At 43.5% G+C, this 26,402-nt stretch overlaps 1 protein-coding gene across 2 annotated transcripts in view; it reads left to right on the top strand.

Annotated features, from left to right (window-relative positions):
• IQCK (IQ motif containing K) overlaps positions 1-26,402 on the top strand; it is a 141,672-nt gene that overhangs the window by 18,398 nt on the left and 96,872 nt on the right. The window lies entirely within an intron of this gene.

Genomic DNA, 26,402 nt, shown 5'->3' with positions numbered 1-26,402 from the left:
TCAGGCTGGGGTGCAGTGGTATAATCATGGCACACTGCAGCCTTAACCTCCAGGGCTCAGTTGATCCTCCCACCTCAGCTTCCTGAGCCGCTGAGACTACGGGTACACGCCCCCACGCCTGGCTAATTTTTTTTTTTTTTTTTTTTGTAGATACTGGGCAAAAACTCAGTAAACTCGGTACAAACCGAGTTCCGATGCTGGCCTACCCCCACGTGGATACCCTTAGAGACTCCCTCTTTTCCGTAGTTCACGGGATACTTTGGGTGTATGTGTTCCCTGCACTGTTTTGAATTCTAGAATTTTGGACGATCCAGATGAAGAGAGTAAAATTACAACATTTATTGTTGACCAGGCACTTGCTCTGTGCCAGGCACTTTGCTGAATGCTGTATGTTCCATTATTGCAATTGCCCTCCCCAGCCATGTGAGCTTCTTTCTATTATTATTATCTGCACTTTGCAGAGGAGAAGGTGGAGGGACACAGAGGCCTGAAAAATGATCAAGAGTGAATGGCAGAGTTAGGACTCAAATCCAGATTAAATGATTCAAAATAATACTAAAGGCCGGGCACAGTGACTCATGCCCATAATCCCAGCACTTTGGGAGGCCAAGGCAGAAGAATTGTCTGAGCCCAGGAGTTCGAGACCAGCCTGGGCAACAAAGTGAGACCCAGTATTTACAAAAAAAAAAAAAAAAAAAAAAAATCAGCCAGACCTGGTGGTGCATACCTGCAGTCCCATCTGCTCAGGGGGCTGAGGTGGGAGGGTCAGCTGAGCCCTGGAGGTTGAGGCTGCAGTGTGCCATGATCATGCCACTGCACCCCAACCTGGAAACAGAGCAAGACCCTGTCTCAAAAAGAAAAAAAAGATACTAAAAAAGTTGGCAGTAATTACAGTGTAAACCTCAATGAGTTTGACACATCCTGAGGTCTATAAAATTATCCATAGTTAATGATATCACCAAAGTAGTTACCCTTCAGCACAGGGCCCCCATCTGAGAAGAACTGCCTACTGCCATGTTGGTACTGCCATATACTGAGGAGATAAGGTTTTCCCATGTTCTAGCAAATACTCGATTTTTCCTCAGCAATGCCTTGACAGTATCCTGCCCCACTTGCCTCTTAATCACTCCATATTATACCTCCCCCTAATTGCCTGCCACTTAATCCGCTCAGCATAACATTCCTTTGACAGGCCTCACCATGACATTTGTGTCTTTACTTGAGGCAGAAATGGATGATGAGACATTGATCAGAATTTGGGTAGCACGCTTAGGAAGGGAAGAATTTGGGATACACCTCTGGGCTGTGGTTCACCATTTGACAACAGTGGATCCACATAATGAAGTCACTAGCCCTCAGCCTAGCTTTCAAGGCTCTGCTTAGTTCATTTGTTCATTGGTTCCTTCCTTCCTTCCTCCCTCCATCCCTCCCCCGCAGTGCTCCCCTTCCTGATGGTACCCTCCACCCAAGCAGAACCACTCGGAGTTCGCTGCACCAGCCCCCACCTCACGGCCTCTGTGCATCTGCTCCTGCTTTTTTTAGAAAAAAATCCCTGAGCTCCTGTTCTGTGCATATTTAACTTCTACTTGTTTTTCCAAACTCAGCTCCATAACTTCTCTCTCAAGCTTCCAGTTCCCTGCTGGGCTCAAACTAGAAGTAATTGATCCCAGCTCTCAGATTTCAGAGTATTTCATCTGTTCCTCATTTTATGGCAAATTAAGACATCCTTAATTAAGACATTCTTAGCCCACATATACTTAATTTTATGCATGTCTGTCTCCCCCCCATATTTTAAGTTCCTTGAGGACAGATTCTCTGATTTATTTTTATATCTCTAGTCAATGCTACCCAATGCCTAGCACATGGTGAACATAGAGTTGGCCCTTGATAAATGTTAAATAAGTGAGTGCATGATTATATACCAGGGAGTATCACTATTACTATGTCTTTGACCAAAACCCAGCTTCCTTCTATCTGGGAAGGTTGTTCTATTGGACTCATCCCTGGAGAAATTCCCCGGAGGGGTGAGGGAAGAAGATATGCATCTATTTCATGAGTTTAGTTGATAGGGGAGAGCAATTGGGGTCCAATGGCACAGCCTGACCCCCCACCTCATATATTAATTATATAAGTAATTAGTAAATTGGGCCTTGATTTATAGCTTAGCAGTTAAGAGCAAGTCCATCTCCATCCCAACTGGCAGCACAGCCCAGGACAAGTCATTTCATCTTTCTGAGCCATTATCACTTCCTTCCATGTAAAATGAGGCTGATCATAGCACCTGCTCATGGGATTATCATGCTGATGAAATGAGGTAGCTCATGTAAAGTGCTTAGGCCAGTCCCTGGAACCTAGGAAGAACTCAATACATGTTAACTTATTTATCTCAGTGATACAGGTACTTCCCAGATAGGGTGGGTTACACCCGCTACCTAAGTGACTTCACTCTTTTTCCTGGGCCATGTGGAGTCCTGACTCAGGACTTGGTCCCAGTTCCCAGAAAAACCATCCAATTCCACAGTGATCTTGCAAGGAAGGTTATTTTGTGGGTCCTCTCATGGGAAGGTGGGGAAGAGGACCCCTACCTTTGTTGGCACTTATCAAGCAATACTTAATTAATCCTCTCTAGAAGGATTTCTGACCCTCCAGGAACCCCCTCCCCGTGCTCACTCTGCAGACCCCTCCTGGATCCTGAACAGTTCAGCTGTGGCTCTCAACTTGCATGGCCCACTCAGCAAGGCCAAGCCCAGCATGCAGTTTTCCCTCCTCTTTTAAATGCAATTCAGCCATTATGTAGCCCTTGTGGGTGGAACTGGAGGTGGGGGCTTCACATCTCTCACCTAACAAAGACACAGTTGTAAGGTTTTCCTCATATTGCTTTGTTGGAAATCCTAGTTTTGACACATAGGCCTGGTGAATTCAAATCTGGGGACCTCAGTCCCCACTCTTTCTCCTGATGTGCTACTACAGACATGGTTGTCATATTTGAACCTGGGAAGACCACAATGATCAGATCCCTTATTTTCACTAGCAAGAGAGGGCACTCTGCTGATGAGAACTGTAAACAAAAAAGCTGGTAAAATAAAGTCAGTGATTCAGGTACTGATGATTAAATCCAGGCAATTGCTCTCCTGTCACCTGTGGTTTGACTACTGCTATGATAATCATCAGAAATTGTATCAAAATTCAGAGAAGGCCTGGTGTGGTGGCTCATGCCTATAATCCCAGCACCTTGGGAGGCCGAGGTGGGCGGATCCCTGGAGCTTAGGAGTTTGAGACCGCCCTGGGAAACGTGGCAAAACCCCATCTCTACAAAAAATACGAAAATTAGCTGGGCATGGTGGCACATGCCTGTGGTTCCAGTTACTTGGGAGGCTGAGGTGGGAGAATCACTTGAACCCTGGAAGTTGAGTCTGCAGTGAGCCATGATGGCGCCACTGCATTCCAGCTTGGGTGACAGCACGAGACCCTGTCTCAAAAAAAAAAAAAAAAAAAAAGTCAGAGGAGCCCTCTCATTGATTTATTGCCCATTGTCCATCAACACTGGTCAAATGCTTCCTATGCACCACCTTGTTTCACCCTTACAATAACCTTCTGAACCAGGTCCTCTTTTTCATCACCCCCTTTTTACCAAGGATAGCCCTGGGACGCAGAGAAGTTGAGCATTACTCAAGGTCACCTAATAAGCAACAAACAGCACACATCTCCAACCTAGGCCCAGATGATCCTGAAGCCTGGGTTTCCATCCCTCCCAGTAAATGGGAGTTGGAGGCTGTCCTCAAAATAACTTCCAGAGATACTGTTTTTTTTTCATTCATAGCTATTTTCTGAAGAACAGACTGCTTACTTGCCTTCGCTTATCAAATGTAGACTGCTTCTAATTTGTATCTGTTTTTCATTTGCTCACTTGGCTTTTCCTGACAGTTCAATTCTTGTCCACTACTCATAACTGACCTTCCCCATCACCTGTGTTTTGGAGACTGCTATGATAATCATCAGAAATTGTATCACATTGTGGTGTGATACAGTTGGTAGGTATCCTGTGGTGTTAAACAGGTGCAAGGTGTAGCTGAGTGGAAGGGGAGTAAGACTAGGTTGAAGAGTGGTCCCAGAGCAGACCCTTAGCCTGGCCATACCATTGTCAGATAGCTTTGTCTCTCTGCCTTCTGTTCTGCTGCTAAATGAGGAAGAGCGCCTCACAAGTCACATCTCAGCAACTGTATCACTTTTTCCTATCTTGCTGTTGACCAAAGTATGTTCAGTGCACTGTGCCTTTTATTCGATTGAACAAAGGATGGAATGTAATGATCAAACAGTGAAATAAACACAGTGGAATAATCTTTGTTTTCATATATGTAAAGAATATCTGGCTGGGTGCAGTGGCTCACGCCTGTAATGCCAGCCCTTTGGGAGGCTGAGGCACATGGATCACGAGGTCAGGAGTTCGAGACCAGCCTGGGCAACACGGTGAAACCCCCATCTCTACTAAAAATACAAAAATTAGCCAGGCGTGGTGGCACGTGCCTGTAGTCACAGCTACTTGGGAGGCTGAGGCAGAAGAATGGCTTGAATCCGGGAGACAGAGGTTGCAGTGAGCCAAGATCATGCCACTGCACTCCAGCCTGGGCAACAGAGCAAGACGCCATCTAAAAAAAAAAAAGCGTATCTGCAAGCAGGGTGAAGCAGGATGAGTTGACCATGTTGAGTTCTGTTTAACAAACATTCATTAAGCCCTGCTGTGTGCAGATCATGAGGCCAGACCCCAGGTCACACAGAGGGCACAAGAAGACATGGCCCTGTCCTAGAGGAGCCATAATGATAAACTGAAGTTGTTTTTATTTTTCTTCCCCTTGTGTCTGTTTTTTCACTCCTCTGAAATAAGAATGAATAAGGAGAAATGACTACAGTGGATCTGTAGCTGGGGATTCATTTCTAGACCTTGGTGCATGTATATTCCATTGTGCAACCTTTATTCTAATTTACTTGGCCATTATTCTTCTAATTTATACTTTCAGAGGGCACAGAAATCAGCTAAAAAGGCAGTAATTAAGATTTTACATGAAGGTTGCATATCTAATATTTGCCCATAAATAATTTTGTAACAAGGGGGCTAGAAACAGTTTCCAGCCTATAAGCAGTGATAAAATGCTTTGAAAGAACCAGATAAATTTCTAATTTTATTAGAGATTAATGAGGCATCCTTGTGCCAACTCATATTTCATTGTTGACATCCTACAGATGAGCTACTCCTGAGACTAAATGAAAACAGTCTAAATGTCAAATGCTCCAGGGTGCTTGAACATAGCATTAAAGTTTAAATTTTATAATGAATGATAAAGGAATGTAGAAAATGTGGGTTGTTAAAGCTGTTCATGTGTGGCCAGGCGTGGTGGTTCATGCCTGTAATCCCACCACTTAGGGAGGCCGAGGTGGGAGGATTGCTTGTGCCCAGGAGTTCGAGACCAGCCTGGGCAACATGGTGAAATCCCGTCTCTACTGAAAATACCAAAATTAGCCAGGCATGGTGGCAGGCACCTGTAATTTCAGCTACTTGGGAGGCTGAGGCAGGAGACTTGCTTGAACCTGGGAGGCAGAGGTTGCAGTGAGCCGAGATCTCACCACTGCAGTCCAGCCTGGGTGACAGAATGAGACTGAGTCTGAAAAACAACAAACACAACCACAAACCTGTTCACTTGTAAAAGTGGAGAAGCTTGAAAGTCAGGCACACTGGAGTTCAAAATCCTACTAGACCGCTTCCTTGCAGCGTGGCCCTAAGTAATTCGTGAGCCTCAGTTTCCTCAACTGTTAAAAGGACGGCAGACCTGCTCCTGTCATTGGGTGGAAGAGGGGAATGATACTCCCAGACCCAAGGACTCCTCTGCTTCTCACGCTTTGCCAGGAAATTCAGTATTTTGAATGCTACAAATATGCAAGGTGGGTAAATTACTATTAACTTTCTTCATTTCCTGACTTAGGATTTTTAAATTAAATCTGATTCCCTCCATGTTCCCCCTCCCCGCCCCCCGGTCATGTAGTCTTTTGTGGGTTATTTTCGAAGGCTTAAAAATCACATTAGTGCCATTTCAACATTTGTCAGACTCAAGTGGAACTCCCGTTATCCAGATCTGCACAACAGATTCGCATTTTCTTGATTCGGCTGTTCCTCACATCCTGTCATTGGGAATAGATGCTTAAACTGAATGATGACTGGCCTCCAACCAAAATTACATAACTGGGGCATTCTTATCTGTCACCCACAACTGAACTTGCATCCAAATGGCTCTTACACAGCAGCGTAATTCATTGGTGATTGGGGCCATTCAAATTATATCTTGAAATAGCATTTATATTAAGTTGCTCAAAAATACTTGCTGATCTGCGTTTTGCCCTTAAACTGCTGATGTCTAGTTATTTATACTTGACTTCATTATTTTTCTGTTTATTTTTTTTCTATGACGTAGCCCCCACAGTGCCTGGAACATAATAGGAACTCAATGAGTATTTATTGGATAAATGAATGAATATGGATTCTCAAAAGTCAGGGCTGGCCAGGCGCAGTGGCTCATGCCTGTAATCCCTGCACTTTGGGAGGCCGAGGCAGGTGGATCACTTGAGGTCGGGAGTTCGAGCCCACCATGGCCAACGTGGCAAAACCCCGCCTCTACTAAGAATACAAAAAAATTAGTTGGGCATGGTGGCACATGCCTGTAATTCCAGCTACTCGAGAGGCTGAGACAGGAAAATCGCTTGAACTCAGGTTGCAAAGGTTACAGTGAGCTGACATCATGCCACTGCACTCCAGCCTGGGTGACAGAGTGAGATTCTGCCTCAAAAAATTAAAAAGTAAAAGTCAGGGTCTACTTTTAAGATCGTAATTAAGCTGCATGAGCACTCTATGGAGGACTGTGACCTTTATCCAGTTTGCCATAGCTAGTACACACAGGAGGTAATTTATTAACTAAACCTGCAGTGTCTGGATCTACTGCCTCTGGAGGGAGGTAGACAATGGGGAGACTGCCTAAGTCTGCTAGGCTCCCTGGAACTGGAGCTGGGCAAGGAGCTCCTCAAATTGAAGGAGCCTCATTCATAGACAATGGAGAGCCAGAGCAAGAGGCTAGGATTCAAGAATAGTAGTTGCCAGCACTTTTTGAGCCTTACTTTGTGCCAGATGTTATTCTAAGCACTTTACCTGAAGTCACTCATTTAATCCTCCCAACAATCTTTGGAGATGGGTGCTATTATCATCGTCTTACAGATCAGGGTTGTACAGCACCAGGTCTAACCAAGAAGCTCAAGTACACAACTAAAAAGTGGCAGAGCCAAGACTCAAACCAAAAATGGTTCCAGAGTCTAAGAGTTTGACCACTGCTCCACTCTGATGGTCAGTCTCACAGCTTGCTGAAAGCAGAGGCCAGATTCTGCCATGAAAGATGGGTCTGGAGGCTGTGGAGAAGAGGAGTGAAAAGTCAGCAAGCCTTTTATTTAGGCTGTCCTGCCAGTACCATGAAACTCCAAGGAAAACCAGGGGGAACAGAGCAGACAGAGAAGCAGCAAGAGCTGGCACCTAATTACTAAGCCATAGAGCATTTGGCCAGTTACACACACATCTATTGTGTGATGTGTGGTGTGTGTGGGTGTGTGTATAGGTGTAGGTGCGTCTGCACACATGAATTGAGGCATCGTATGGTACTTGGTTCAGGAATTCCTTGATTCCAGCCTCTGGAATCAGGCAGACCTTTTCAACCCAGGCCTGTTCCCCAAAAGCTGTGCAAGCTTGATTGTTTTGATTTTGAGTCACTCATCTTCTGGTTCATGTATATATATATGTCATTTTAAATATTATGAACTTAATATAGTTTCTAACCAAACAGTTTGTTCCTACTTATTTTTTCTTCTTTAAGCACACAAGTAGTATATTTTTTCATTTTAAAAATTATTTTCATTTTTATTTTTAGAGATGGGATCTCACTGTGTTGCCCAGGCTGGTCTCAAACTCCTGAGCTCAACTGGTCCTCCTGCCTTGGTTTCCCAAAGTCCTGAGATTACAGGGACAAGCCAGTGCACCTGACCCATCTTTAGATATTTAACTCTATTTTAAATGCTCAGTATAAAATTCAGCACATTTAATAGGCAGGTATTTCTCTAATCCTTAATTTTTGGTGGAGATTACAATTGGGAGAATAAACCTTAAGCACATGATTTCCATGAATTATCTCAGCCTAAGAATTAGATCAAGACCCTGCACATTTCATGATACGAATTTAACAAATGAAATAGATTTATTTAACCCTTTCTCAAATGGTCATTTTCAATCATGTAAAAAAAGTAATTGAGATTTTTTAAGTGGCATCTGTATGGCATTAGAGTAACAATCTACAGATAAAGCCAATGGCCTTCTAGTTTTGCTGTGAAATTAGCTGGGTGCTAGCAGTATTTTATATTGTGTTAAATATACTCTGTGAAAGATAAATAACGGGCAATGATGGCTTTGTACAAATAGCTGGTGGAAGTACATATGTGGCCAACAATAGATAGTGTACAGACATTTCCTGTGTGTATAGCAATTTATGCAGCATGTATACAACAAGCCAAAGGTAACAGAATGCAGATAATAGTATCTAAATTCTTTAGCCAATAAGTGAAGAATCACGTGGAAGATGGGGAAGAGATGAAAGTTTGAACCCTTTGCTCTCCTGTATTTCATATTCCAATATTTTGAGTATATTTAAAAATTTCAGAAAGAGCATGCGTTACCTTTGTAATCAGGAAAAATAGAAGTTAATATTAAGTAACATTTTCAAGTCCTTATATTTGACCCTGCTGCCTCGTCTAGGTTATTTTCTTTCTGTCTTTCCTTTTCACTGACACACTCAGTGAATCACCTCACCTACATCTTTTTACCATTCATTGTTTCTTTAATGTGGCACTCTGGCATCTAAATGCTCACTATGTCTGGTACAACTCAAGTTTACTAATGACCTAGTACTGCCAAATTCTGTGACCTATTCCAGGGACAAAAAGGAGGCCAGTATGTTTGGGGCAGAGTGAGCAAAAGAGAGGAGAGGTGAGTTTGACAGGGTCAGCCCTGCAGTGGCCGTACCATCACATGGGCCAGTAAAGAAAGTGGGTTTTATTTTAAAAGCAGTTGGAAATAATTATTTCCATGACTGTCAACCCTATCGGGCCCAGTGCTCCCTTGTCATAACGTTGTATAGTGTGCTTCTTGCTATCCTGAAATGAAATGCTTAGATGATATAATATAACCTGTTTATCAGTCGCCTGATTGCTATGTTGTACAATAAACTACGTGAAAACTTTATGGCTTAAAATAACAATTTATTATTTCTCATGACTCTGGGCCAAATGGGCAGTTCTGCTGCTCTCTCCTGGGGTCACTCACGTGACTGCGTTCAGCTGGTAACTGGGCTGGGTTGGAAGGTCCAGTTCTATCTCACTTACGTGTCTGGGGCCCTGGTGCTGACTGCTAGCTGGGGCACTTCGGTTCTCCTTCATGTGGCCTCGCATCTTCCAGTGGGCCAGACCAGCTCCTTTACAGCATGGTGGTCTCCAGCAGCTTTCCAAGAGGGTCAAAGCAAAATTGCAAAGCCAAGACCTTCTGGAACATGACTTCCACCAAGTTCTCTACTAAAATTACTAAGAATTAGCCAGGCATGGTGGCACGTGCCTGTAATCCCAGCTGCTTGGGAGGCTGAGGCATGAGAATAGCTTGAACCTGGGAGGCAGAGGTTGCAGTGAGCAGAGATCTAGCTTGGGGGACAGAGTGAGACTCTGTCTCGAAAAAACAAGCAAACAAGAAAAGAGTCTGGCTTCATTTCTTTTTTTTTTTTTTAATTTTTGTGTGTACATCGTAGGTATATATATTTATGGGGTGCATGAGATGTTTTGCTACAGGCATGCAATGCGAAATATCATGGAGAATGGGGTTTCCATCCCCTAAGTAACTTTGTGTTACCAACAGTCCAATTACATATACTCTTACTTATTTTAAAATGTACGCTTAAGTTTTTATTGACTACAGCCACCCTGTTGTGCTATCAAATAGTAGGTCTTAGTTGTTGCCATTAACCATCCCCAACCTGACATTCATTCCTACTGTGTCTCATGGTGATAAGGCTGTGGATGCTGAAAATATTTCCCTCTGTGGCTCTTAGAATTGCTGTCAGATCTAGTTTGTAAGCCATGCAAGAAAATCTTATTATAACTTTATAGTCAAGTTTCTTCTCTTTTTTATTTTAAACAAAAGAGCATTGATCACTTCATTTCCCAAACTTGGCTACGACTTGCTTTTGTTTCTGAAAATCAAAGTGATCCTCAAAGGACAAGGCTTTGAAAAGAAAGTCAGCAGGCTCTGACCTGAGGGTGACCCCATGGTTCTTTTACAAAATGAAGGGCAGTGGCTTTGTGGCAGGATTTTCCTTCTCTGGTCTGAAGCTTTGTCCTCTGGCTTTGAGGGGCATGGCTTTATGCCAGATGGCTGTGGTAGCAGTCTTGACTAACTGCCAGATAGGGGGAACATTATCATTTGACCATAAATTACATTTCGATTATTATGTACTTTATCAGTTAACTTTTTGCCATATAACAAACTACCTCAAAAGTTAGTGGCTTAAAATTACAAGCATTGGTCAGGCATCGTGGCTCATGGCTGTAATCCCAGCAATTTGAGAGGCCGAGGCAGGAGGATCATTGAGCTCAGGAGTTCAAGACCAGCTTGGGCAACATAGCAAGACCCCTATCTCTACCAAAAAAAAAAAATTAAAACCATTTATTTAGCTCACTTTTCTGCAAGTTAGCAACTTGGGCTAGATTTAGCTGGGAGTTTCTTCTGGCCTTGGCTGGGTTCATTCATGTGTCTTTGGCAGCTACTGGGTGGGCTAGATGCTGGCTGGTTTAGGATGGCCTCAACTGGGATGAGCTGTTCCATGTGGTCTCTCATCCTCTATCAGATTAACCCTAGGTTGTTCATATGGCAGCCAGGCAGGGTTGCTTCAATTCAATTAGACGCGTCAAGGCCTCTTAAGCCTGAGGTTTGGAACTGACCTAGTGTCACTTTCACACATTAGAGTGGCCAAAGCAAGTCACAAGGCCAGCCTAGATCCATAGAGTTAGGAAACAGATTCCTTTTTTTTTTTAAGTAAATGTATGGGGTATAAATACATGCATAGATTGCATAGTGGCCAAGTCAGGGCTTTAGGGTATCTGTCTCCCAAATAACACACATTGTACCCAATAAGTAGTTTGTCATCATCACCCTTCTTCCACCCCTTCACCCTTCTGAGTCTTCATTGTCTGTCATTCCGCTCTCTCCATGTGTGTATATACAGGTTTTAGCACCCACTTATGAATAAGAACATGCGATATTTTACTTTCTGTGTCTGGCTTGTTTCACTTAAGATAATGCCCCCCAGTTCCATCCATGTTGCTGCAAAATACATGAGTTCGTTCCCTTTTATAGATTCCACTTCTTGATGGGAAGAGCTATAAAGTCACACTGCAAAGTGCAGGAAGGGCGGAGAATGGTGGCCCTTTTTGCAACTTACCGTATACATTGCATTAGAAATAATATGGACCGGGCCACAGTTGGCAGCTGTGACTGCTGGCTCCAGCCTGGTGACTTCAGGAAAGATAAAATGAGCTAATGTGTGAAGGGGCTTTTTCTGGAGTTCAACCATTTGGGCTCAAATTCTTTTTTTTTTTTTTTTCAGTCAGAGTCTTACTCTGTTGCCTAGGCTGGAGTGCAGTGGTGTGATCACGGCTCACTGCAACCTCCACCTCCCGGATTCAAGCAATTCTGGTGCCTCAGCCTCCCGAATAGCTGGGATTACAGGCGTGCGCCACCAGTCCCAGCTATTTTTTGTGCTTTTAGTAAAGACAGCGTTTCACCATGTTGGCCAGGCCAGTCTGAAACTCCTGACTTTAGGTGATCCGCCCACCTCTCCCTCCCAAAGTGCTGGAATTACAGGCATGAGCCACTGAACCCAGGTAAATTCTTATCCTTCCATTTACTCAGTGACTTTGGGCAAGGTATTTAACATCTCTGTGCCCTCATTTTCTGATCTGTAAAATATGAATTACCTATAATACATTGTAGTAATACGTCCTTGTTGTGAGGATAAATGAGTTAAGTAAAATTTAAGAGTGTCTGGCACATAGAAAACACTCAATACACATTCACTGTTGTTAATCCTATTAGCGTTTCTCTTGGAAAACAGCCAGTCTGTAAAGGAGTGCTATTCCCCATGGCCTCTTCTGGTTGACCAGTTGTTACATGAGCAAATGGAGGGTGTAATTCTCTTACTGCATTCTGGACATTACAGATAGATGGCCAAGGATGGACTCTCCTTGTCATTCTGAAAATACTGGTACCTTTTTTAAATGATAGGTATTAGTAAAAATCAAAACATAACTCTTGGAAATAATGATGAGCTTAGAATCTGAGAATGTAATATAAAGACACCTCCCAGAGTTAAGGAACTGCTAGAATCACAGCCTGTAATGGAAAAAAACAAACAAACAAACAAACAAAAAAAACCAGCCCTGCAAGTATCCCAGCTTTCTCTTGAGAATTTATGTCTAAAGAAGGAAGCCATTTTAAAAAAGAATGAAAATGAGGTTTTTTTGAAAGAACGTATCTTAAAGTAAATCATTGACTCTCTTGGTTGTTTAGAGAACTGCATTTCTCCTACTACTGTTTAGGAACAGGAAAAACCAGGTCACAAACTAGTCCCAGATCCAAAGATGTTTCAAATGTTAACCCCTTAGAATCATAAATGGTTATCCAGGAAATAGTGAAGAGAGATGAAGCAGAGCTTTCTTAAAATCAGACTTCAGTGTCAGAAATCAAGTACTGTGGATTTTTCCATGATTCCATATGAAAGATCATCTCTCAGTTATTCATAACGTTCTGAAGCTGACACCTTCCAACTACACACGTCAGCTACCTGTTTTTGTAAATGAAATTTCATTGGAACACAGCTATGCCTGCTCCTTTACCTATTACCTGTAACAACTTTTTCACTACAATGGCAGAGTTGAATCGTTGTGACATGAGCCTGTGTTTACTATCTGACCCTTTAAGAAAAAGTTTGGCCAGGCATGGTGGCTCAGATGTGTAACCCCAGCACTTTAGGAAGCTGAGGCAGGAGCATCGCCTGAGCCCAGGAATTCAAGACCAGCTTGGGCAACATGGTGAAACCCCGTCTCTACAAAAATTAAATTTACACAATTTGCTGGGCACCATGATGTGCGCCTGTAGTCCCAGGTACTCCGAAGGCTGAGGTGGGAGAATCCACTGAGCCTGAGAGGTCAAAGCTGCAGTGAGCTATGATTGCAGCACTGCACTCCAGCCTGGGCAACAGGGTGAAATCCTATTTCAAAAAGGAAAAAAAAAACAAAAAAGAAAAAGTTTGCCTATTCATGCTTTGAAGTCCTGGAACTAGCCGTATTTTCGTAGTCATAGCTGTTATGTGGGAGGCAGTATAGTATAAAGGAAGCCGAATGATTAAGTAGTTATTGTTGTGTGGGAGGCACTACAGTGTAATGGAAGCTTAATGATTTAGTATAGAATTTGGAGCCATTTTCACTGAGTATAGGGCCTCGTTCCACCTCTTTCTAGATGCGTGACCCCAGACCTTGCTAGTATTGTGACCTTGTGATTTTAATCTTTCTAAGCCTCAGTCTCTTCCTCTGTAAAACATAAATAATAATAGTAATTGCTTCAGATAAAGGAGTTTATGATTTTTGTGTGTGTCTGTGTGACGGAGTCTCGTACTGTGGCCCAGGCTGGAGTGCAGTGGCGTGATCCTGGCTCACTGCAACCTCCACCTCCCTGGTTCAAGGGATTCTCCTGCCTCAGCCTCACAAATAGCTAAGACTACAGGCGTGCACCACCATGCCCAGCTAGTTTTTGTATTTTTAGTAGAGTTGGGGTTTCACCATGTTGGCCAGGCTAGTCTTGAACTCCTGATCTCAAGTGATCTGTCCGTCTTGGCCTCCCAAAGTGCTGGGATTACAGGATTGAACCATCGTGCCTGGCCTAAGTTAACGAGAATTTTTTTTTTTTTTTTTTCTGAGATGGAGTGTCTTGCTCTGTCACCCAGGCTGAAGTGACAGCAACTCTCCTGTCTCAGCCTCCCAAGTAGCTGGGGCTATAGGTATGCACCCCCATGCACGGTTAATTTTTGTGTTTTTAGTAGAGACAGGGTTTCACCATGTTGGCCAGGATGGTCTCAAACTCCTGACCTCAAGTGATCCACCCGCCTTGGCCTCCCAAAGTCCTGGGATTACAGACGTGAGCCACTGCGCCCAGCCAAGAATTTAATAAGATAATGCATTTAAAGTATTCAGCTAAGTGCTTGGCACAGCTACAGTGAAAGATAACAATTAGAACAAAATTAAATTGGAAAAAGTGGAAGTCTGAAAATGAGACAGTCTGAGAGGAAGAGGTGGACAGGGACTGGCCATTTAGGGGGAGTTGAATGGTAGCAGTGGTGTCAGAAATGTGGAGGGCTGTGGTAGGTGTGGTGATGAAGGTGGGACTGCTGGAGTTAGGTGGGTTTGAATCTCTCCTTCAACTCTGCTAGCTCTGGGCCCCTAGGAAGTTTCCTGAAATGCTGTGAGCCTCAGTTTTCTTATTTGTTAAGTGAGGAAGTGATAATCATAGTATCCACCTCACCAGGGGTGTGGGGAAGAATAAATGAGATGGAGTGTGTCAAGCACAGTAATGGGAGCCATCGTTATTAAGAATTGTGCTTGGCCAAGCACAGTGGTTCACACCCATTATCCCACACTTTGGGAGGCCAACGTAGGTGGATCACTTGAGATCAGGAGTTGGAGACCAGCCTGGGCAATATAGCAAGACCGTATCTCTACAAAAAATAGAAATTATTCAGGCATAATGCCATGTGCCTATAGTCCCAGCTACTCGGGAGGCTGAGGTGAGAGGATTGCTTGAGCCCAAGAGTTTGAGGCTGCAGTAAGCTATGATCACACCACTGCACTCCAGCTTGGGTGACAGAGCGAGACCCTGTCTCTAAAAGAGATAAATAAATAAAAATAAATTTTAAAATTGTGCTTGAAGGAGGGAGGCAAATGCGAGCAAGTGCAAAGCCAGAGGGAAGAGAGATGGGGTCCAGGTAGGCGATGAGAGAAAGAATAAATTCAGTTTTAGGCAGGAGTAGCCAGATGGATCAGGACAGGCATGTCATCAAGCCTCTGCCGGTAGCTTCCTGTAACACAGGGCTTGGCATGCCTTCTCCAAGCAGAGAGCAGGCCTTGAAGGGAGTGCTCCAGATCCCTTGGTTTCTCAGAGGCATGGCTTTGAAGCTAGGTGTGCAAATAATTTTGATCCTGAGATCAAAATACGTGGGAGTAGAATTTGTACAAAGACTTGCCTTCTCCTTATTGAATCTGCATTGACATTGACCTTTCTGATCTTCCGATTATGGTTATAGCTGCTTTCCTGAGTGCCCCTGGGCTGGCTACACTCTATAAGAGTTGGAAGGGGAAAAGGTTGTAAGGCAGGAAATCAACTGTGCAATTGTTAACTGTGCAAGTGTTTTTAGACTGAAGTCTAGTTAAAAGGCCACAGTACCATTTCTGCTCTGCCGTGACCTGCATTGCATTCCACTGGAACAAATTAAGTCTGAGATGTGTAAATAGCATTATGAAGATTAAACCTTACAGTTAGGTTGATGTTCTTAAGGAATTCCATGACATTCAGCCATGCCTTTGGATTAGGTTAATTGGAACACGAGCGATCAGAATTTAATTAGAATTTAATTGAACTGCTATATTAAACAGAGCTGGCTCAGTGGCTACATTGCAAACTTCACTTGGAAATTCTTTCTGATGCATCTCTGAAAATATTTTGAGCACTCAGAGTAAAGTTAATCATTTTTACTGTAAGCAATTTTTGATAAAAGGCTTATATTGTTAGCAGTAAAAAGTAGTGGAAACACAAATGAATTTGTTTCAGCTGGGGAGTATTAAGTATGCAGAGCTAAGATTTCCTTATTTGCTGGAGTTAACTCTTTGAGGGCAGGTCCTGAACATGGCAGAAAACCCCATACAAACTACCCTAAGCAGAAAGGGATTGTTTTCTTTCTGTCTGTCTTTGTATATTACTTATTTATTTCTTGAGATAGAGTCTCACTCTGCCGCCCAGGCTGGGGTGAGATCATAGCTCGCTGCAGCCTCAATCTACCCCAGCTCTAACGATCCTCCCACCTCAGCCTCCTGAGTAGCTGGGACTATAGGCATACATGCCACCATGCCTGGCTAGTTTTTGTATTTTTTGTAGAGATGGGGCTTTGCCATGATGGCCAGGCTGGTCTCAAACTTCTCAGCTTGAATGATCTGCTTGCCTCAGCCTCCCAAAGTGTTGGGATTACAGGTATGAGCCACCATGCCCGGACCTTTTAAAAAATGTAGACAAGAGGTCCAAAGGGAGATCTTCCAGCACAGCTTGATCTGGTGGCCCAGATGATGTCTTCGTGACTGTTGTCTCTCTTCCTCTGGGTTGGCTTCACCCTCAAATGGGCCCTCATCTTGTGGCACCAGCCTATGTCCTATAAGGCTCAAGTGTGGCAGAGAGAGAGAGCGAGAGAGAGAGAGAAAGTCTCTCCCAGAGTTTCTCTCTAATTGAGCCAACTCAGGTCAATTGCCTGAGTAATTGGGCTGGGCATAGTGGCTCACGCCTGTAATCCCAGGCACTTTGAGAGGCCAAGACAAAAGGATAGCTTGAACCCAGGAGTTCCAGACCAGCCTGGTCAACACAGCAAAACCCCTGTCTCTACAAAAAAAAAAAAAAACTTTTGAAAATTACCTGAGCATTGTGGCATGTGCCTGTAGTCCTAGCTACTCAGGAAGCTGAGGCATGGAGATCCCTTGAGCCTAGGACCCCAAGGCTACAGTGAACTATGATCATGCCATTGCACTCCAGCCTAGGTGACAGAGCAAGACCCTGTCTCTAAAAATAAAATAAATAAATAAATAAAAATACCTTCTTTGGAATAAGTCCTTGGAACTAGGGGAATTGTGATTTAGTGGCATGTTAGGCAAGGAAAGGGGCCCCACCCAAAGCCCATAGTTTTTGCTGGGGAAAAATGGATTCCTGAAAGGAACTCAGGGTGCTGTAACCAAAATAAGATGGAAGGGATACTGAGCACATATCTTAGTTAGGGTGCATTATGTTGCAACTAGCAGGAAACTGACTTAAATAATACAGAGGATTTATTGGCTCAGGAAACTAGAAGGCCCCAGGGTAGAGAGGGAAGGCTTCAGGGTTGGTTTGATTCAGGAACTCTGTGATATAACTAAGGAGGACGTGGTTCTCTCCTGCCTCTCTTCTTGGCCTCTAGCAGAGTCAGCTTTATCCCGGGGCTGGCTTCCTTTGGATTGGCAAAACAGCCGCAACCACTGCCTCAGCTTTGTATCCACCTACTACATCAAACAGAAGGGGGCCAGCAAACTGTTTCAGGAAAGCGAAGGAAATTAACTTCCCAGAAGCCCCAGCACACCTCCCCTGACATCTCATCACTCTGAAGTGGGTCACATGCCCATTCCTGATTCAGTGCATCCCTTTGGCCAGGATAAATGTGGACCAGATTGGCTCAGGTCTAGGTGGGGTGAGGTGGGATTATCTCACCTGCCTTATCAGGGTTCACATCTGGAGCTGAGGTGGAGTTAACCATCTGCACCTACTGTCACTACCCAGGTCAGGAGCTGCAGGGTGGCAGTTTGGGGGCATTTAATTAATAACCACACTGGGGCCGTGCCTTACTCATTTTCTTTATCTCCTGTGTTTAGCACAGGGCGTGCACACAGTAAGTAAATGTTGAACAGAGTCAGACTGGAACAATGCACTTTGCTTAATTTGGAAAGAAATCAGTTTTGTGCATGAGTAAAATGATGGCTGGAAATACATTTTATGTCAGTTTTAAATATGGATTAAATGTGGACTCTGGGTAGAGGCCATAAGACCGCCTCTTTTCCTATCTTATTCCATGCAATGTAAATTTTTCCTTTTTGGCTTTTGGTTACTCATCAAATTCCATTACAGTGAAGACTATTGTAGACCATAGTTGGTGTCAGGAAACTATTTCTAACTCCGGACAAATTCTTTGATGATCTCAGGACACTAAAATTTGCTACTACGAATAATTCTGTACAATTACAGAATTTTTTTTCTCTTTCTTTCTTTTCTTTTTACATTCCTTGCCCATCTCATAGTCATTCATTGTAGTTATTTTCCTTTTTTAATTAAATACCTGAATATCCTTTAAAAAGTACAAGGGCTTTGGGCAGTAAGGAAGAAACTCTTATTTCCTGGTCTTGACCAATAAGGAAAGTTAGTAATACCATCAGCTTTTGTTGGAAAAAAAATTCTAAGGAGTGGAAACAATAGATTATGGCAGGAAAGGTGTGGTAGAATTATTTTAGCATGATCCCTTTTCAGCCAAAACACTTTTTGAAATGACCCTGTGGCCCGGGCTGGAGGTCTTGGTCACTGTGATTAGTGCATGTTTTGAACTTCTTTGGAGAAGTATTAAGTTTTCTCTAATGAAATGCCTTCTCAGTGGAAAAAAAAAATGTGAATACCTGTTTGCAGTTTGCTATAAATATTTTGGCATCTGGTTATAGGCCAAGTGTATGCTTATTTCTAGGATCATAGTTATGGATGGTTTCATCGTGTCTGGGAATTCTGGGGTATCTGGAAATGTGCTGTGGAAAATAATGTGGGGAAGGAGGCTGTGATGTTCTACGTGTATGCCACATCCACTGTCCTTAACTGCTGCTCTTTGTTCCTACTTTATCCATGTCCCCATCACCCAGACTACACGTGATTGAACCAGGAATATGGATCAGGCCCTTGGGCAGCCACTCTTAGATGGCAAATGACTGTGAAATGGTCTACCCAACAGGGATGGTCTCTCTTGGGAGTATCTAACTAGTCCTATCAGATTCTCCCATCTGGGAAGTGGGGATGTCACACTGCAGAGAGAACAGGCAGACAGTAGCACAGGGAGGAGGGGACACCTAAAGACAACCTTAAAGGCAGAGAAAGGAGGACAGAGAATCAATTAGGAGAGAACAGCAGAAAAAGCAACAGGAAGCAATGAAAGGAGCCATGGCCAAGGAGCTGAACTTCGCATAACCATAACTAGAACCAGAACCGTTGTTGGATGACTGCAGCCTCGCCTGTGCCCTGAACAGCCATGAGCAATGGTCCAGTTCTTCCTGAGACCTGGCTCTGCCACCAGCCAGAGAGATTCTCATTTTCCCCACCATTCCTTTTACCTGTACAGTCACTCCCCGTGGTAGAATAGATTATACTTCAGAAATATTTTTGGCCTCTCCCTAAGGGAGGTTTGACCATGTGACCGACTGCTTTGGTCAGCATGACATATGTCATTTCCAAACACATGCTGAAAGAGTCAAAACAGGCCAAGCGCAGTGACTTACACCTGTAATGCCAGCATTTTGGGAGGGCTGAGGCAGGAGAATGACATGAACCCAGGAGGCGGAGCTTGCAGTGAGCTGAGATCATGCCACTGCACTCCAGACAGCTGCCTTGTCCCTTCCATCTATGGGTGCCATCTATGAGGAACCAGACACCAAATCTGCTAGCACTTTTATCTTAGACTTCCCAGCCTCTAGAACTGTGAGAGATAAATGTTTGTTGTTTATTAGTCACCCAGTTTATGATATTTTTGTTATTGCCACCTGAATGGACTAAGACATGAAGTAAACTCAGCATATTTCTATTCCTTGTAAGCCCAAAGAGTCTTAACCAACACAGTGCCGTAGCCAGCCACACTTCAGTCCCCTGGACTCACAGCATGTGCTTTTAACTTTTCTAGGTGGAATTATATGAGTCATCTGACGCCAATTCAATTGCTTTTTAATGCTAGCTGTTTCTCTTTCCAGCCTTCGGTCCTCCAGTGTATCTCGTCTACATGCATCCAGTATAAAAGTTGGTACAAAATACTGTCTGGATTGAACCTCTATTAATTTCTGCATTTTTGGCTGGGCGCTGTGGCTCATGCCTGCAATCCCAGCACTTTGGGAGGCCGAGTCGGGTAGATCACTTGAGGCCAGCAGTTGGAGGCCAGCAGTTGGAGACCAGCCTGGCCAACATGGCAAAACCCTGTAACTACTAAAAACACAAAAATTAGCCAGGCCATGGTAATGCTATGCCTACGCCTGTAATCCTAGCTACTTGGGAGTCTGAGGCTTGAACCCAGGTAGTGGAGGTTGCAGTGAGCGGAGATCGTGCCACTGCACTCCAGCCTGGGCAACGGAGTGAGACTCTGTCTAAAAAAACAAAATTCTGCATTTTCTCTTTTAGAGGTCTGGGACTTTTTTGATGGTATTTTCCTCCCATTTCCCTTCTCCTCCAATTTTATTATTTAAAAAATTAACCAGATAGATGAACTGAGAGACTTTTGGAATGCATTCCCACGTATCCACTGCCTTGATTCTACAATTTCCATTTTGCTTTATTTATTTTATCACATATCTATCCATGAACCCATCAATCCATCCCTCTATTCATTCATCTTGGTTTTCTGGATGCATTTCAGAGTAAGTTGCAGACTTTTGAGGACATGATGATGCCTTAACCCTTGACACCTAGTCTTTTTCCTTTTTAATTACAGATTAAAAGAATATTTTTAAACCTTGTTAGAGGCTGCCTTAACTGTTCCCTCTGCTCTCCCAAACTTGAGCATTTTCACCCGTTAACAATCAAGGGCTCAGTGTATTTGCCCACATTACATAAACCCTGTGTGCCCTCGCTGTCTAAATCTCGCTCTTTAATTTCTTTCTCTCCTACTTCCTCTCTTATTTCATCACTCACCACAACTTTTCATTTGCTTTTCCTTCTCTCTTTCAGCTCCTCAGCAGATAATTTTTAAACTAAACAACAGCTGAACAATATCCCCACTGTTCCACATGTCTGGGTATGCATAGCACGTCCACGCTTGCCCAGAACAGAAGGAAAACACTATTTCTTCCATTTTATTTCTTTGCATCAAAAGTGATTAAATCTGTGTGCATGACCTTCATACATCAGACCATTTGGCTATTTTTAAAATCTATTTATTAAAGTCAAGCTGCATTCTCTTTGCAGAAGTAATCTTTACCACTAAACGATGTGATAAATGCTGAGGGAACAATGCATCTTTTGTAGGGCAGGAGAGAGACACTGCCATCCAACAATTGCCAGATTGTTTAAATTATTATACAGCAATTCGGACTAGTTACATATTTGCATTGTTATACAAGTATTTTCTTATTTTGGTTAAAGATGGCTTTTTGAAGGGACTCCTATTCTTGCAGGGCAGATTAGAAGACCTTGTTACATGGTCTGATACATTGCATTTTATTATGCCAGCCAGCAGTATTTCCATTTTTTCATAAAGGGGTTTCAGCAATGAGGTAAAAGATTGCAGGTAATCTCCAGTAACTCAGGCACCACGATATTTTATTTACTAAAAACTCCAATAAAGATTTCAGTAAAAAGTGTGAAGGAGCCTTTTCTTTTTGGTGAAACATCAGTTCCACAACAATCGTTTCAACCTTATCTTGAATTATAAAGCTGAGTTTTCCATTTCAAAGTAAAGAGGAAAAAAGAAAAAAATTATGGAAACATTTTCATAGTAAAATATTGTGGGAAGAAAGTAAATTGTCCAGAATTAGCAATTCCTACTTTTAAATATCAGAACCTGTGTACATGAGTTTTTTCTTGCTTTGATGCTTGAGAGTTGAATGGCTAATTCATTCATTCATTTACTCAACAGGAACTGCTCACCTGCTGTGTGCAGTGCAGTCAATTTTTTTTATTTTTTTATTTTTTTGAGACGGAGTCTTGCTCTGTCACCCAGGCTGGAGTGCAGTGGCCGGATCTCGGCTTACTGCAAGCTCCTCCTCTCGGGTTCATGCCATTCTCCTGCCTCAGCCTCCCGAGTAGCTGGGACTACAGGCGCCCGCCACCTCGCCCAGCTAGTTTTTTGTATTTTTTAGTAGAGATGGGGTTTCACCATGTTAGCCAGGATGGTCTCGATCTCCTGACCTCGTGATCCGCCCATCTCGGCCTCCCAAAGTGCTGGGATTACAGGCTTGAGCCACCGCGCCCGGCGAATTTTTTAAAATTAATTACTTTTTTTTTTTTGAGATGGAATCTTGCTCTGTTGCCCAGGCTGGAGTGCAGTGGCGTGATCTCAGCTCACTGCAACCTCCGCCTCCCAGGTTCAAGCGATTCTCCTGTCTCAGCTTCCCGAGTAGCTGGGATTACAGGCACGTGTCACCATGCCTGGCTTATTTTTATATTTTTAGTAGAGATGGGGTTTCGCCATGTTGGCCAGGCTGGTCTCAAACTCCTGATCTCAAGTGATCCGCCCGCCTCGGCCTACCAAAGTGCTGGGATTACAGGCATAAGCCACCATGCACAGCCTCAGTGCAGTCAATTAAGCACTGGGAATTAAAACAAAACAACAACAAAAAAAAAAAACAAAAAAAAGACATGTGGCCTGTCCTCACAGAGCTTATGATTCAGTAGGGAAGACAAACATGGCAGACCCGTGTTATAGTCTCAGGTGCTATGACAGAGAAACACACAGAAAACTGGAGTAGAGCCCTCCCTAAACTTAAGAGGGTGAGACTGGGCAAAGTGGTCCATGTCTATAATCCTAGAGCTTTGGAAGGCCGAGATAGGAGGATCACTTGAGCCCAAGAGACTGTGACCAGCTTGGGCAACACAGTGAGAACTCATCTCTCCAAAAAGTTTTAAAAATATATTAGCCAGGTGTGGTGGTGCATGGCTTTAGTTCCAACTACTCAAGAGGCTGAGGCATGAGGCAGGAGGATCTCTTGAGCCCGGGAGTTTGAGACCAGCCCGGGCAACAGAGTGAGACCCCGTCTCTACAAAAAGTTTTAAAAGTATATTAGCCAGTGTAGTGGCATATGTCTGTAGTCCCAACTACTCAAGAGGCTGAGGCAGAAGGATTGCTTGAGCCCAGGAGTTTGAAGCTGGAGAGAGATCATGCCACTATACTCCAGCCTGGGTGACAGAGAGAGACTCTGTCTCTGTCTCTAAAATTTAAAAAAATATATAATTTTTTAAAAAGACAGTGAGAATGCTCAGAAAGGCTTCCTGGAGGCATCATGAAGGATAAATGGTGGTTAACTGACTGGAGAAGACAGTAATAGTGCTTAAAAGTCTCTGTGTTTCAAATAATAAACAACCTAATGCAAACTGGCTTAAGTGCAAAAGAGAATATTGGTTCTTGTACCTGAAAGGTCCAGGGAATTTTGGCTTCAGTCATAACTGGACCCAGGATCTAGTAGAGTATCATCAGTATCATCAGGCATCTGCCACTGTTTGTCTACCCAACAGCATCTCCCTTCTTCCTTTTAATAGAGCCCCAAATTCATTCATTCTCAGTGGAACTGCTTTGTCTTTCAGGAGTGGCTGGGTTTAACTCATTACATCTGCGACAATCGTGTTTCCAATACATTCATGTTCTGAGGTCTTGGGAGTTATACTTCAACATACGAATTTTGGGGTGATACAATTCAACCCTAAACACTCAGCCTTTCCCTTCTCCATTTCTCTCATCTCCTGCTGGTATCTCCCATTGACTGGACCGATCTGGAGGGTATGTTACAGGAAAGGGGTCCTGATCCAGACCCCAAGAGAGTTCTTGGATCTTGTGCAAGAAAAAATTCAGGGTGAGTCCATAAAGTGAAAGCAAGTTTATTAGGAAAGTATAGGAATAAAAGAATGGCTACTCCATAGATAGAGCAGCCCCTAGGGCTGCTGGTTGCCCATTTTTATGGTTATTTCTTGAGTATATGCTAAACAAGGGGTGGATTATTCATGCCTCCCCTGTTTAGATGATATAGGGTAACTTCCTGACATTGCCATGGTATTTGTAAACTGTCATGGCCCTGGTGGGAGTGTAGCAGTGAGGATGCCCAGAGGTCACTCCTGTCGCCATCTTGGTTTTGGTGGATTTTGGCCGGCTTCTTTATGGCAACTGTTTCATCAGCAAGGTCTTTATGACCTGTATCTTGTCCTGACCTCCTATCTCATCCTGTGACTTGCAATGCCTTAACCATCTGGGAATGCAGCACAGTAGGTCTCAGCCTCATTTTACCCAGCTCCTATTCAAGATGGAGTTGCTGTAGTTCATGTGCCTCTGACATTTCCAATAAGGTCACATTCCGAAGGGGTTATACTTCAGCATATGAATTCTGGGGTGATACAATTCAACCCCTAATACTCTGTCTTTCCCTCCTCCATCTCTCTGAGCTCCTGTTGGTACCTCCCATGGGATGGACCCATCTGGAGGGTATGGAAGCCTGGTTGATGTGAACCATGAAAAGCAGCTTCCTGAGGCACAGAGCAGGGTAGGGAGGGTGGATCTGGAGATGCAAAGAGGATATCCAGGACACTTTGTAGCATCTTTCTTCTTGGGAAGGATCTCTCCACATGGCAACCAACACCTCTAGACTGACTTGGTTCTTAGCTCCTGCTATTTTTGAAAGAAGACACAGAGATTTTATCAACCGATTTCCATAACAATTCTCTAAAAGAAGTTGACTGGTATTCTTTGGGTTCCAAGAAGAAACTTGAAATGGAAATAGAAGACAGGATATCTGGTGCTCCACTCCATTGCAGGCTCAGCTTATCTTCTCCCCTTTACTCTGGGATGTCTTTTCCCTTGTGGCTTACTAGGTATCTGTCCCTTAGGGGCTGCATTCAGCTGCCTGTATTGAATATTCAAGAACAGTGGCAATAAAATGAATGAAGTTTATTTCTCCTTACACATTTAGATGTCCACAGTAGGACAGGCCCAAGCTGGTGCTGTGGCTTAAGGAAGACACAGGCTCTTTCTATCCCCTGCTTCACTATCCTTAGCACGTGGCTTTGGGCCTCTTGGCTAAAAGGGGCTGCTCCACTTCCAGCCCCACATCTATGTTCCAGGCTGAAGAAGTGATACGAAACTTCAAGGAGGAAGGGGCAGCAGAAATCAGGAAAGCAGAATTTTCTCAGAGGTCCCTAGAATATGTCTGTTTCTATCTCATCGGGCAGAACTGTATGACATAGCTGTCCCTTGCTACATGGGAGCCTGGGAAATGTAGATCTTTGGCGGAGCTGATTGCCATTTGGAAGCAATCATGTTTCTGTTAATAAGGCTGAAGTGGAGAGTGGACCTTGGGTGGAGAGCTAGCAGGGGCAGCCACATCACTGGTGGCACCTGTGTGTGGGGTGTCTCATGAAGGTGGCACTCACACCCAAAGGACTGCTGTTCAGAGGACTTGAGTGAATCTGGGGTAAAGCAATATATACAATTACTCATAAAAGAGAAGCACAGACTAAATTTAAATAACAAAATCCTCCAATTCCAAAAGTATGTAATAAACCCCGATATGAGCACTGTCTTTTATTAGTACCTAATGTCAGAAAATGTGCTTATTGAAAGAGGACTAAAGAAATGTCTTTAGAATTCTTTGGCCAAGTTACTGTTTCTTGATGTTCTTATAAATCTCATAAAGGATTTATGCCTATTTCATCTAACACAAGCAATCAATTAACCTCCTTTCCTTTTTCCTACTCAGACATGTGGGCAAAGTAAGAATATACAGTTGACTCCTAAACAATACAGGTGCCAAACCTCCGTGCAGTCAAAAATCCACTTACAACTTTGGCCGGGCACAGTGGCTCACACCTGTAATCCCAGCACTTTGGGAGGCCAAGGCAGGGCAGACTGCTTGAGCTCAGGAGTTTGAGACCAGCCTGGGCAACATGATGAAACCCCATCTCTACAAAAAATACAAAAATTAGCCAGGTGTGGTGGTGTGTGCCTGTAGTCCCAGGTACTGGGGAGGCTGAGGTGGGAGGGTCACTTGAGCTCGGGAGGCAGAAGTTGCAGTGAGCTGAGATCACGCCACTGCACTCCAGCCTGGGTGATAGAATGAGGCCCTGTCACAAAAAGAAAGAAAGAAAATCCACATAAAACTTTTGACTCCCTCAAAACTTAACTACTAATAGCCTACTGTTGACTGGAAGCCTTACCAGTAGCACAAATTTTGTACATTATATGTATTATATACTGTATTCTTATAAGTAAGGGAGCAAAAGAAAATTTATTAAGAAAATTATAAAAAAGAGAAAATATATTTACCAGTCATTAAGTGGAAGTGGATCGTCATAAAGGTCTTCTTCCTCATCTTCAGGTTTAGTAGGCTGAGAAGGAGGAAGAGGAAGGATTGGTCCTGCTGTCTCAGGGGTAGCAGAGGTGGAAGGAAAGGCAGGAGAGGCAGGCACACTTGGTGTTAAGTTTTTTGTTTTTTTTGACACATAGTCTCACCCT

The sequence above is a fragment of the Trachypithecus francoisi genome, unplaced genomic scaffold, assembly GCF_009764315.1.
Source record: "Trachypithecus francoisi isolate TF-2019V2 unplaced genomic scaffold, Tfra_2.0 Lachesis_group10, whole genome shotgun sequence".
NCBI classification, from domain to species: domain Eukaryota; kingdom Metazoa; phylum Chordata; class Mammalia; order Primates; family Cercopithecidae; genus Trachypithecus; species Trachypithecus francoisi.
This window is presented reverse-complemented; position numbering and strand designations above follow the sequence as displayed.